This window comes from Dendrobium catenatum, unplaced genomic scaffold (genome assembly GCF_001605985.2).
Source record: "Dendrobium catenatum unplaced genomic scaffold, ASM160598v2 original_scaffold_235402, whole genome shotgun sequence".
In the NCBI taxonomy this organism is placed as follows: domain Eukaryota; kingdom Viridiplantae; phylum Streptophyta; class Magnoliopsida; order Asparagales; family Orchidaceae; genus Dendrobium; species Dendrobium catenatum.
Window position 1 is genome coordinate 397548 of NW_021553810.1, and position 13907 is coordinate 411454.

General features: G+C 38.5%; 1 protein-coding gene across 1 annotated transcript in view; it reads right to left on the bottom strand.

Moving 5' to 3' along the window:
• Positions 1–303: 303 nt before the first annotated feature.
• LOC110103085 (adenylate kinase 5, chloroplastic-like) overlaps positions 304–13907 on the bottom strand; it is a gene marked incomplete at its 5' end in the record, with an annotated part of 84966 nt that continues 71362 nt past the window's right edge. The window contains one exon of the mRNA XM_020831644.2: positions 304–698. The remainder of the gene's footprint in view (positions 699–13907) is intronic.

A 13907-nucleotide genomic window follows, 5' to 3' on the forward strand; every position in this document is an offset into this window, starting at 1 on the left:
CTTATTATTATGCCTCTCATAAATAAAAATAGTTGAAGTCTTTGTCTTATCTTGCTCACTCATTAAATGATTCTTCACCTCTTTATATGCAAGAAGTTTAATTTATCTTACAAATAAATTATCATTAAATATAATAAAATTAACTTCACATCAAATAAAAAATTATGAAGAAATTTTATTTAGGAAAAGTTGAATAATTATATTTTAGGAAGATATGAAAGAACAAATACACCCTTATAATTAGTAGTGAATACATCTGAAAAAGTCCCAACAATGCTCAAAAAATCACAAGCCCAGTAGGAATTGATAATCCATTTTGAAGTAAATTCTTCAAATAAGAATATTTCATCATTCCATTGAAGGATTCTGTTAAAATTCTTCTATTACAGCAGTATCTATAACAAAGATACTATTTTTAAAAAATGAATCCATTTGAAGGCACAGGTAGACACCGTCATTTTTCACGAAACAACACATGCAAAATCAACAAAATAAAATCTTTATATTACATTAACTTAAAGATATAGCAGCTAAGTGACAGTATTATAAATACAAAGAGTAAATAAATAGCAAAATACCACCAAATATCGTTCTGCACAGCATTCTTCAACTCCGGTAATTGTCATTATAGTCGTAGCTGGACGAGATTCATGTCAGCATATAGATTTTGGCGCTGTAATTTCTTTAACCTGTGACATCTGCAATATTCATTAGTATCAGCCAGTTCTTAAATTACACAAGTAGAGCCACGAAGTGGCCAAAATGAATTGTATTGTATCGGCAAAAGAATAATTTGTAAGAGCCAAAAAAAGTTTTTTTAATTTTATTTTATTTTATTTTTTAAATCCGTAAAATTTTACTAAAGGGAATATAAGGACAACAACTTTCTTACTGCTTTTTAAAGAACCTAAAAAAATTTTGTACTAAATTTTTTTTTAGCAAAATTTAATGTTCATCCAAATCCAGGACAGACCAATAGCCCAGGAATCGCAAAAAACTGCTGGCTTTAACGACTCTGCCATTCCAAATGGTTTCCTAATCCATGCAAACAATCAACCATGATTTTCGAACAGCTATTTGCTTACCTTCTAAATGGATTCATATGAAAACCACAAAGCTATTTTCTGTATCAAAAGAGCTCTATCTGCGGAACACCGAAAACTTAAAAAATAGCAAAACTTTGAAAAATCTGGAATTCTGAAATACAGCCATTCCAGCTTCTGTTTTTAACCAAACCTACACCTCAAAACCATTTTGTTTTGAGACGCTTGCAAAAAACATTCAAAACCTACAGGTTTTCTCCATCATTGAATACCCATGCCTCAACTAATCAAGGCCAGGGTTTTTATTCCTAAAGTTTCAGAAAACACTAAGACGTGGGTTTCAAATTGCAACCATTATAAGTTTTTAAAAATATTTTAGTCAGATCTTTAATATAAATTTTTAGGATATGGGATCCAAAATCAATAAAAATTAAAATAAAGCCTAAAAACCTATGTTTTTTTTATTAAAACCCTAAGAGGCTAAGAATTTAAGTTCCCCATCTCTAATCCTACTCGGTGAATGCAGAGCCCACGTAGAGTCGCAACTCAGGACTCTCCCTATTCACAAAATTGCTACCAACAATGATTCTACCATTAGTTCGCCACCATTCATTGCCCTTCACTGGCTGTATTCGTCAGCCTCCCAATCAACAGTTGATGGTGGACATGTGATACCATTACAACCCTTCAATAAACAAATAAATGCAGTTTTGATGCACATGACTAAGAGAATGATTGTATATAAATACTTCTGTTAGAGTATTGTATTTGAAGATTTGATAATTAATTACATAGAATTTATTTGATGTTTTACTAGTCCCTCGTAAACTACAATGGTGAAAGTCGATGCTAAGAGAAGATAAATAAAGGCTAAACATATATATCAAATAAAATTTATGAAGAAAAATTATCACAAGTGATGTTAAAACACTAAAAGATCATCGTGTTCAAACTCATAAGAATGTGGGACTGTATGAGAAAGTTTTTGAAGTTAAATGAGAGAGATCAATCTTTTTGAATGCCTATACAAAAACAAAGCATTGACATCATTAAAATATGGATGAAAAGGTTTGATAATGTATCACATTATGTTTCTTCTAGTTTTGGTCTTACTGGTGATCCTACTAGTGGTATTGATAATGTATCACATTATGGTTCTATTCTTTAACATCAAAGCTAAAGTATCCCATTAATGTCCTCTAAAGAATATTAGAATCAAATTTGTATGGACATTGAAGATTTATGAAAATGGGGTTTCTTTTTAATGTTGTAAGAAGTTCATGTTCTTTTAGTAAGGCATTCTCCATTAGGAACATGGTCAAGGATTGAAATCTCCAAGCACGCATGAGCATTTGTTGAACTCCAAAATATGCTCAATGATCGAGAAAAAAATTTTTTAGTAAAGGGAATACTAAGGCTTTCGTTTGGGACAATTTTCTTAATGCTTTCTAAAGCAACTTTCGAGTATAAATTATAGTTAAAAAAAAATTGTAGTAAGAAATTGTTTTAGAAAATAATAAGAAAGCTGTCTCAAAATAAACCTAATACTGTCATGTCAGCTAGTTAAGTTCTACAAGTTTCAAGCATAAGAAATTTGCTTTTGTACTATCATCTGCAAGATGGATGAAAGACATTAAGGACATTCATCTATTTTAAGACATGTGTAGCCTCCTAGTTGTTAGCCCCATAAGCATGAGAAAATCAATAAAAAAATCACCCATGTATGCCAAATGAGGCACAATTAAAAGTGCGCGAGCCAGGAAACTTCCGCGAGTGAGTCAATTCAAATTAAAAAAAAATTATTAAAATTTTATGTGGGCTCCGAAAATTCGGCCCCGGCCTCCGCTCGCTTTTCTTATTCGGCGAGGGAGTTTTAACGAACTAAGTTCTGGGGTAAATTTTGGAAGGCAAATAGGTTTGTAGATAAGACACTACCCAGAGATTTCACTCTCATTTTGTGAGGACTTTATGATCTGAGTTCTGAATGGGAGTAGGATCGAGGCCATCGTCGCTGGTTTCACGCAAAAATCCCGGATGAGACGCGATCGCAGCGGGATATCAGGACTGGTTCGGCGCCGTTCGCAGACTGCTACGGGATTTCTGCGGGATTTATGGAGGGATTTTTGGCAGAGTTCGTGGATCCAACAGCTTATAGGTATTTTGATTTTTTGTTCTATTGGTTAATATTTAGAGGTCAACATTTTAATTTTAATTTAAAATTTTAAAAGTTAGTATTTTTAATAATAAAATTATTTCAAAATAATAAAAAATATTAAAATCAAACAAATTAAAAAAATCTCCAAGAACCCTATACCTTGTCCTCTTCATTGTGAGTGAAAGGACATGTTTGTACTCTATATTAAGTCAAGTTTATCAAAAAGATAGCGAAAAGAAAATAGACCTAAACCCTAACTCCATTTTCTAATAATTATATTCATCACTCTAATCACTCAACCAGTCGCGTAGGCCTCCCGATCTTACGCTCCTCACGCCAATCCAACATCAAACTCCCCTCCCATCCATGACTGATCAGCCGCCCTCTAGCACAGTTCCACCTATTCAGTCCTTCCTCTAGCCGTCATTTAACCACATTTGACCAGCCAATTGACGCTGTGCAGCCCCTCCTGCACCCGGCCACAGTCTAGACTGCCGCCGTGACTTACAAGCCTAGTTTGATTCCCTCATCCCCATCTTCTCCTTCTACTAGTATTCCCTAGCTCTTCTTCTCCTTCTACTTCTCCATTCCCTAAATATTCTTCTCTTTCATCTCCATGTTTCTTCTTCTTTTTCTTCTTCTCCAACCTCATGCTTCTCATCTTTCCACTACCTTCCCCTTCTCTCACTCTTTCTATCATTCTCACCCTCTCTCTTCTCTACATTATCTATAAATAAAATATGTGGGAGAAACTTTCCTCCACCTTTTCATCACCTCTTTCCCTTTGTTGACCCTAATACTAATGTCGGGGGGGTCGAGTCGACCGCGTAAAGTGGATTTCAAAAGAGAAAGAGCTCGAAATCGAGCAAAAACTCATCCGATACGTGTCGATCGAAAATCCAAAATTACTGAATGACCTCCGTTCGCGAAACGGACAACGCCGATGCGTCTGGAGCAACGAAAATAGCTAAGATCGACACCCATATTGATGGGGTTCATCGATCGGCAAAAAAATTAAATTTCGCGCACAAATCTAGGCGACGATGACGATGACGATGATGTGGCGACCAACTTGATGCACAAAAAATTTATTTTGTGCCATATAATTAAATTATTTTATTTAAAGAGAGGGAGAGAGAAAGGTCTTAAAAAAATAAAGAAAAGAAGTTTTCTAAATAAAAAAATCCCAAAAATACCCTAAGTACCCTCACTTAAACCCCTAAGCCCTCATATTCTCTCCCAACCGACCCCTCCTCTCATTCTCATGCCATTTTCATGCCAAGGAGCCGCCCCCCATCCGAACTCCCTCTCCTCTCTTGCGATCCAACCGCCGGCCTCCCTCCAAGAACTCCAAGGTAACTCCACTTCTCTTCTTCTTCTTCTCCTTCCTCCATCCTCCATTCTCCTTCTCCTTCTTCTTCCTTCCCTTTTCTTCCTCTTCCTCATTTTTCTTTTTCATTCTTCCTCCTTCCATTTTCCTCCTCTCCTCTCTTTTCCTTCCTCTCCTTCATCTTCTTCTTCTTCCTCCAACCTTTCTCTCCAAACCTACAAAAACCCTAACCCTATTTTTTTTATTTCTCCACATCCACTCACTAAACCACCAACCTCTCTTCACAAACAACACTCCTACACACCTTCTACACCCTCCCAATCAAAAATTCCCATCATCCTCAACTTTCTCTCTCTAGCCTAGAGAGAGAAAATTTTCTCTCCAGAAAGAAAGAGAAATTTCTTTATAAATGTCCCTCCTCTCCACTCTATGCATGAAATAAGTACTCATGACCGTTTTTATTAGCGAGCGAGGAAACATAAGTACCCGTGACTGCTCTTATTAACGAGAAAAAAAATTTATATGCATGAAATATAAGTACACATGACAGGTTTTATTAGCTAGCAGAAAAATTTGTTATTTGTAAAAGAATTGATTAATTAAGTATCCGTGACTGCTTTTAGGCGAGAAAAATATTATACATTAAACAGATACTTGAAGACATCATGACCGCTTTTATTAGCGAGCGGGGAACGAGACTGCGGCCGTGGTGTCACCTGACACCTACCGTGACAGCCTTTCTTGGCAGGTGGGAAGGCTTTACACTTCTGATGCAGCCCCCTATGCAGGGACGATGCCAGAATGCTGCCGAAATTTTCAATAGAACCCATGATTTAGAAGATTTAAAAAAAAATTAAATCCACCTAAAATTCTAAGTCAACAAAAAATAAAACACATGACACCCTAGGATCCCGACACTAAAAAAATCAAAGAAGAAAGGAATTCATATCATACACAACATGACTTACACTGAACTTATAAGGAAACTAGTCGTTCATTGGTGGATAGAAACCAAATCTCTTCCTCCTAACTCCTGGCTTGCACACCTTAATCCCCTACAAAAGCTACTTACATGAATGGGATGGGAAAAAATGAATTGAAACCACCTCCTATTTATAACATTGAATTTGAATTATTCACGGGCCCCACCAGCAGACAGGGAAGGTACACATGTAGGCCCCAGAAGCCTAGGATCCCTTGCTACAAGACAGGGAAGGTACATCTGTGGGCCCCACCAGCCTAGGATCCCTTGCTACAAGACAGAAAAGGTATGCCTGTAGGCCTCACTAGCTTAGAATCCTAAGACATCATTTCAAGGTTACAACTTTGGATTCCTTGAGCATTCACCAATAGGTGAAATACGAGCGTAAATACACCTGAATATGGCTGATAGTTATCTTAAAAAGGGGGGGGGGGGGTAAAAGTAAAAATAAAAAAAAGTTAAAAAAATACCTTTCCTACAAATTGCTTTTGTGTTCATTATAAACACGTAGGAATTCACGCACATCCCCGGTAATTTTCTGGTTGAACCCTTTGTGATAAGATAAAAAAATGTTCGTCACATTACAAGTCATGGATGCTCTAAATAGCATGCACGTCAGCTATTAAAGTTAGGCGGCTCGTACATCCCGTGAACATATGTATTCAAAAAGAGATAAAGTAGTGCACTGTTATGTGTCACGGGCTGTACGACCCCAAATCAAAGTATGCACATCACGCCAAATCACTAAAAGAGTGTCGTTTACGAGCAGAAGAATTTGATAGGTGACATGTGATGAACTCGCACAATAAACACAACAAAGAGTGAAGCTCCTTACAAATGTACATAAGACAACATACGAATGTTCATAGCACATTCGGGATACCTACCAGTTGTTATAGCAAAGATACTATAGCACCTCCACGACCAACATTTGTCTAACAGCTACCAAATACACCGACTCCCTACAAGCAAGGGTAGAGAATACGTAGTGAAGTACAAATGTCTACAAGGTTGCAGGAGACCCACCCTACACACGGCATGCAATATACAAGCATAAATGTATAAAGGACTATAACAAGTACAAGTTCCTGCTGGTCGTTGTAGGAAACTCTTTGTATGTACAATGCATTATTTGCAAAAAGATATAAAAGACTTGTAGTGAATACGAGTATCTACGAGCAAAAAATAGGAGATTCGTTAATGCACCACAATCTATTTGCGTAAAATAAGCAAGTAGTGCACGACAGTCTACCTGCACCAAATGGGCAAATACAAAAGGGCTACAACAAATACGAGTTCCTACGAGCCACTGTAGAAGACTTGTCAAATGTCCAAAATTTACCCTTGCACATGCACCGTTGTTTGTACACATAGATACACAAAAAGAGCAAGTGCAATCATAAAACCCGCATGAGCCCCGGCGAGCATGTTATTGGAACACACATGACGTCTAGGGATGCTGCACGGGTCAATAAATTTGAACTCGGTCCTCCGAAGCAAGTAAATAGGAGTCAATAAGGTTTAGTAAATAATTACAAAATGCATCCAAACATCCGCATGGGCCCCGATGAGCGTGTTATTGGTACACATGTGATGTCTAGGAATATTAGGTGGGTTAATAAGTGAATTCAAGTTCGAACCCGATCATTCTATACGGATCAATAGAAGTCGACAGAGTTCGTACCATCAAACAAATATACGGTTGCAGCGTCCGATATATTTATTTTAATACATTCATATTAGGCCTTCAAGGTCTATAACAATGAGAATTCACTAACAAATGCATAAAGCCTATGAAACCGATCCTCGGTCAACAGCTTGGTTGAGTCGACAAGGTTCAATTTTTAAATGGAAATGACCACGAAAACCCCGATTATGGCACGTTGATAGAATATCTCAATCGGAGGGGTTAATTTCAAATATTTCAAAATATTCTCAAACCCCCATCAAAATTCAAATGTTTTCAAGTGACTTTAAAGTCACCCCGATAATGACCGTGTTGAATGCTTATCTCAACTAGAGGGGTCCATTTCAAATAATCCAAAATGCCACCCAAACACTAATGAAATCCAAAACTTCCAAAAAGTCCCAAAATCTAGATATTTAAATTTGAAATATAATCCATCCAACCACTTAAAAGAAAATCCATTCACCCTCCGCAACAGTTTGTCAAGGTGGACAAATTCGAATATAACTTCAGTTCCCATAAAGCCAAATGTCTGGTCAAAAATATCACTAGGATTCAATCTCAAATAATCTCCTGTCAATAAGGATGTGGTACATGTCCTCTAAACGGCGTTTTGACGCCAAATGACATCGCATAATAAACGGTTATGACCCGTGGCCGTCTGAACCAAGTGGTTTTGCCACCAAATGGCACCACAAAATATCGGTTATGGCCAGAGCCAATGCATTCCTTAGTGGCATCAAATCCTTGATATATGAATAAATAGGATATAATCGATAGGGCACAAAGCCCTTTGTCAGCTAAGGTGGATTCAAATTTGTCCCCTTAGGCAAATATTCACCCCAGGTCTACAAGGTCCCCATGGACGAAGCAATCCATGGCTGCCGACAAGGATCCTTCTGTCAGATTGGGTCGACTACCTCAATTGACTAAGTAAACAAGAGACCACGATGACCTGGGACAACGGAACCATGGGATCTTGATCGGGTCCATCATCCATTCCACCACCATCCTCTTAAATATCAATCCTTCTAAATACCATGCCCAATGCCGCTACTATATGCCAGATAATACGTATTTTCTACGTTTCTGATTGACGACTAGCCTTAATCAAAAGTTCTCTCTTATGATTGAGAGGGGTAACTAACTATAGGGGCTTGCGCCTATAGGAAACCAGAACTCAGATCATAAAGTCCTCACAAAATGAGGGTGAAATCTTTATCTACAAACCCATATGCCTTTCAAAATTTATCCCGGAACTTAATTTTGTTAAAACTCGCCCCGAAAAGATAATAGCAAAGCGAGCGGAGGCCGGGGACGAATTTTCGGAGACCATACCCTCTAAGCCACCACTTCTTTCCTAATGAACAATGAATTGCACCTGAGATAAAATAGAGGAAGAAAAGCAACAGTGTAGAAAGCCGAATTAGCTAAAGAGCTTTCGTTAATTCACCACTATGAACAGTAAAATGTGATACTATCTATATACAACTACAGTCTCATATTCCTGTGAATCAGTTAGTTATAAATGAGAGGTGAGGATTGTGTCAGCAGAGATCCAACGCTAAAGAGGGAAGACAGCTGTTGTAGCATAGGGATGGTGGAGCATATCAAATGGAGTAGTGAGCCGACTTATCTATAGGTATAAATGCATATCATTTGTTCTTATCAGCCCCCCTCAAGGTTACAATGGGTGGTTGAATTGTCAAGCTGGTTGAAACGAAGAAGGTTGAGTGATTTGGTAAATATGTCAGTAGGTTGATCATGAGTGGCAATATGGTGAACCCAAAATCTGATGTTGTTTGATACAATCTCTAATAAAATAACAATCAATTTCAGTATGCATGGCGCGAGCATGAAACACCGGGTTATTGGCTACGGCAAGAGCGAACACTTGTCACAAAATATTTTTGTAGAAGGGGACTTAATGCCAAAGTCTTGTAAGATCGAATGAAGCTAGATAATATAACAAGCTGATGTAGCAAGTGCCCTATACTCAGCCTTCGTGGATGATCGAGAAACAATAGTTTGCTTCATGACACACCAAGAGATCACAGTGTTACCAAGATATGCACATTATCTAGTGATTGATCGAAAATTCTCAAAATTTGCAGCCCAATCAGAGTTAGAAATACTTGAAGGACAAGTGGGGATCAAAAAATCGGTAAACCGAATTAGAGAGTACCTTTAATGTATTGAAGTACTCATTTAAGCAGCTGAAAATGAAGTAGCTCTGACCTGTGTATGTATTAACATAAGCAGTCTATGATGCACGGACACGGACACGACGACACGGACATGACAAGACACAGACACGGGACATGATTTTTTTTTTAAAATATAGGACACGGGTACGGCGCGGACACGACAATACATTTTTATATAGTGTATATATATTAATGTAATATCATATTAAAAATGACAAACAATAATAAATGAATGACATGATAACTTGCCTAACTTATAATATAAAATATTTAATACAAAATATCTAATACAACCACAAAAATATAAGCAAATAATCACTTACTACAACATCAAGCATTCAAGCTTCAATTACTAGGATTAGCTTTAGAGGTTTATTTTTGGTCTTCAATATCATCATCATTGAATATCACTGTTTTCAACTCTAGTTCAACAAGAGAAAGATTTGTAATTGTACAAAAAGAGCAGAGATGAAAATACCTTCACTGCTAAAGAGAAATGAAAATGAGAATATTTGATGAATGGGTATTAAATGCAGACGTTGATTTGGTGTTGTGGATAGGAAATAAAAAATTTAGTTTAAATCTCGCCAAACATAAGAAATTATATTTTTTTAAAAATTACAAAATATTTAAGATACGCGTGTCGAACACGCGTGTCGAACACGCGTGTCCAATTAGTTTTTAATATTTTTTTAATTGGACTTGTTTTCAGCGTGTCCGACACGTGTCGGAGGAGTGTCGGACGAGTGTCGTGTCGGACACGGCGTCGGACACTGCACGCCTCTTTGAGGAGAAGTGTCGGTGCATCATAGTAAGCAGTTTACAACAAACAGAATGTTCGGATGAGTTATAGTGAGATACTACAAAAAACCTACTATGGTGTGATAGAATTCAGGTTGCTGATAGAGATCTGAGTCGGTGGATGAAGGCAGATGCTTAGGAGGCATTGGAGTTTGGACTAGTTTGCAGTCAGCCATGCCGGCTCTGGTGAGAATATTCAAGGCATATTTCAATTGGTTAAGGTGAATACTAGTTGATTGATAAGTAACTTGCAATCGTAGGAAGTAACTCATGGGTTTAAGATTACACATATTGAAGCGTAAGTGAGGGGCTGATAGCAACTCCTTAATGGTTGAGCCATCATAACTCGTCAATAATATTCCATCTACATAGACAAGTATGTAGAGGTGAATTGAACCATGGTGATAGCATAACAACGAAGTATCTACCAAGCTAGCAATAAAGCCATTGTCAATTAAGTAGGAGGAGAAGGTAGAGAACCACTACCTCAGAGCCTATTTAAGACTATAGATCACTTTCTGAAGCAGACAGACATGATGTGGGTGTTGAAGGTTTGTCGACAAACCCAAGTGGTTGTTTCATATATATACCTTCTTTTCAAATTTTCCAAGTAAGAAAGCATGGGAAACATCTAATTGAAGGATATTTCACTGGTACGTAACAACAAAAGTAAAAAAATGTACATATTGTTGGGAATTTTGCTACAAGACTAAAAGTATCATGAAAGTCTAAGGCCGACCTCTTCTTTGAAGCCTTGAGCTACCAACCGGGCTTTGCATCTGGCAATACTATTGATATATCATCAAAAAATTATCTTGATAAGGCACGAATCTCGAGGCAAAATCAAGTTGGAAACTTCCAAAATTAAATTTGGGATCATCCGAACTCTGATTTAAGCAAACTTGCAGTCAAACTAAACGTCTTGAAAATACGAACCCAATGACACCAAATTCGACTCAATCCGAGTCCAAATGGGTCCAAATCAAGGACCCAAAGCGTTGTTCGAAGGTTCAAACCACAATTTGGTTTACCAAAAGGTTCCAAACATGACATGCTTATAGTCAAATCGAGCGGCTCGACCAGACGAATCCAACAAGCCCAAGATTATTGAATTCTCTCATGAAAAGGGGCCCAAGCAAAAGAAAGAGAAGAAAGAGAGAGATCAGAGATCACTCTTGCCTTCTCTCTCCTCCTTGACCACCGCCCGGAGTTTTGTCGGATCACCGCCCGACGCCCGGAGTTCCATCGGATCACCGCCCGACGCCCGGAGTTCCGCCGGATCACTGCCCGACGCACGGAGTTCTACCAAACTACCGAATGACACTCGAACTTCAAAGTGACGTCGGACTTCCGTCAGACCATCAAGTGACGCCGAATTTTCACCTAACCCCTGTTTGTAACTAGAATTCAACCATACTGTTGGTATTTGTAATGTGATCATCCTTTAAGGATAAGTCAGCCCACTGTATTCTACCCATATTATAGTTAAATCATTTTCAACTAGGCGAGGCCTCGTGATTTTTCCCTTTTTTCCAGAGTTTTCTACGTAAAAAATCTTGTATTCTCTGTGTGTGAGCTGGACATCCATACAATGCTAAGACGTAAAATTATAACTCTATCACCGCATATATTCTAGCCTGCAATAGTATGGTGTTGTCTATGGGAACTTCAATCCCACTTTCCTACGTACCACTTCGATGGCCAACAGGCATAGCAATCACATCTTGGGAGCCTCCCACTCAACCTTACACCATTCCAAGAATCATTCCATGAACCAGGAACTCCAGGTATCGGCCTCTTTCCACCCTGATGGGCAACACTCTGTCGGAGAATGAACCTCAGGACCATCCCTAGAATATCACATCCAAAAAATGGAGAAATCTCATAATGAGATCCTTCAACTCCTACGAGAGACTCGGCGGCCGGCATTAGCACCACAGGAAGAGATTCTTCTCCCTTGAGATCCACCAATGGCCGAAGATGTTCAACCCGAACATTTTTATGTATAGATTCCTCTCCCTCCGCCAAGGATGCATCCTCCGTCACGTCAAGATAAAGAACATGCTGACACAGCAAGCTCTACCCATCCTTCGATGCTGGTTGACAATCTCGCATTCCTCCGAACATCCTCGAGGACTTAGCCCGACAGCACATGGCTGAGCTCCCTTGCAACGCCCTACGACATGAACTACGAACATTATTCCTAGAAGAATTTTTCGTAAGAGGTGTAAGACAATCTCATTGTAAATGGAACTTCCAGGAGTCATGATCTCTAACTGAAGCCATCCTTCAACACTCCATTCCAACAGAATTCAAGCTACCGAGCATTGATTCCTACGATGGGACATCTGACTCATACGAGCATATCGATCACTATTGAACCATCATGCATATCCAGAGAGCCTTAGACGCGCTACTCTGCCAGGTTTTTCCCGTCACCCGCAAAGAACAAGCTCGAACATGGTTCTATTCGCTTCTAACCGAAACCATTCCAACGTTCGTCAAATTGGCCAAAGTGTTGGTTAAATAATTTATTGTCAATCGGAGAATAGTTAAAGATTCTTCCCCTCTCAGGAATTTGCCAAAATGAAAGTGATTCTCTCAAATAATACTTTCAAAATTTTTCTACTGAGGCTCGACAAATTTTCAGGGGTGGATCCCGAATTACTTAGAATTTTCCTCAGAGGGCTCCGTCTTGACTCTTTTTACTCAGCACTCATGCGAGACATGGTTCATTCATTTGCTAATCTGATCCATCACGTGGAGGCACAAATCTCCACCAATAAAGCTATTAATGCTTATAGAAAGCAATTTGAAAAAATAAATGGGAAGCATAAAAGTGCATCAGGGATGGAGAATACATTCTCGCAGCGAAAGAAGCAGGGAAATTCTAATTTACCCTCTCGACCATCACAATCACAACGAGAGCCTCACTAAGAAAATGAATACACACCACTTAACGTATCTCGAGCAAATGTGTTCATGGCCATCCGAGATCAGGAGAACGTGAAGTGACCGATTCCTTAAAAGCTCAACGTGGGGAATTATGAGCAATATTATCATTTCATCGTAGTCGAGGACACGCTACTAAAGCATGTAGGCAACTCAAGGAAGAAATTGAGAGACTAATACGACAATGATATCTCCGACAGTTTATCCAAAATCCACCTGCTCGAGATGAAGATGGCTCCACTGGGCGGTAGAATCAACAGCAAAGGCAATCGTCGAATAGTCGTCAAATGATTGGTGAAATTGAAATCATTGCTGAGGACCCTTCAATATCTAGTCAAGTTTTGATTGCAACTAACAAGGAGTCAATAACAAAAAAAGTCATGCACCGACCACTCCATTGCATTCGATGATTCTAATTTAAAAGGAATAACGACCCCTCATCAAGACTCACTCATGATTAATGCACGAATTGGTGATCCATGTTACAATGTCAAGAATATCTTGGTTGACAAAGGAAGCTCTGTAGATGTCCTATTCTACTCCATTTTTCTGAACATGAGCCTCTCCGGAGAGAAACTACAGCCCACCGTAGGTCCATTATATGGTTTTAACAATCGACCTATATGAATGGAAGGAACAATTAGTCTCCCAATCATACTGGGAGAGTTCCCCAGACAGGTTACATACTCCATCTAGTTTATTATAATGAAATCAGAACGACTTATAACTCTATCTTTGGAAGGCCACTCC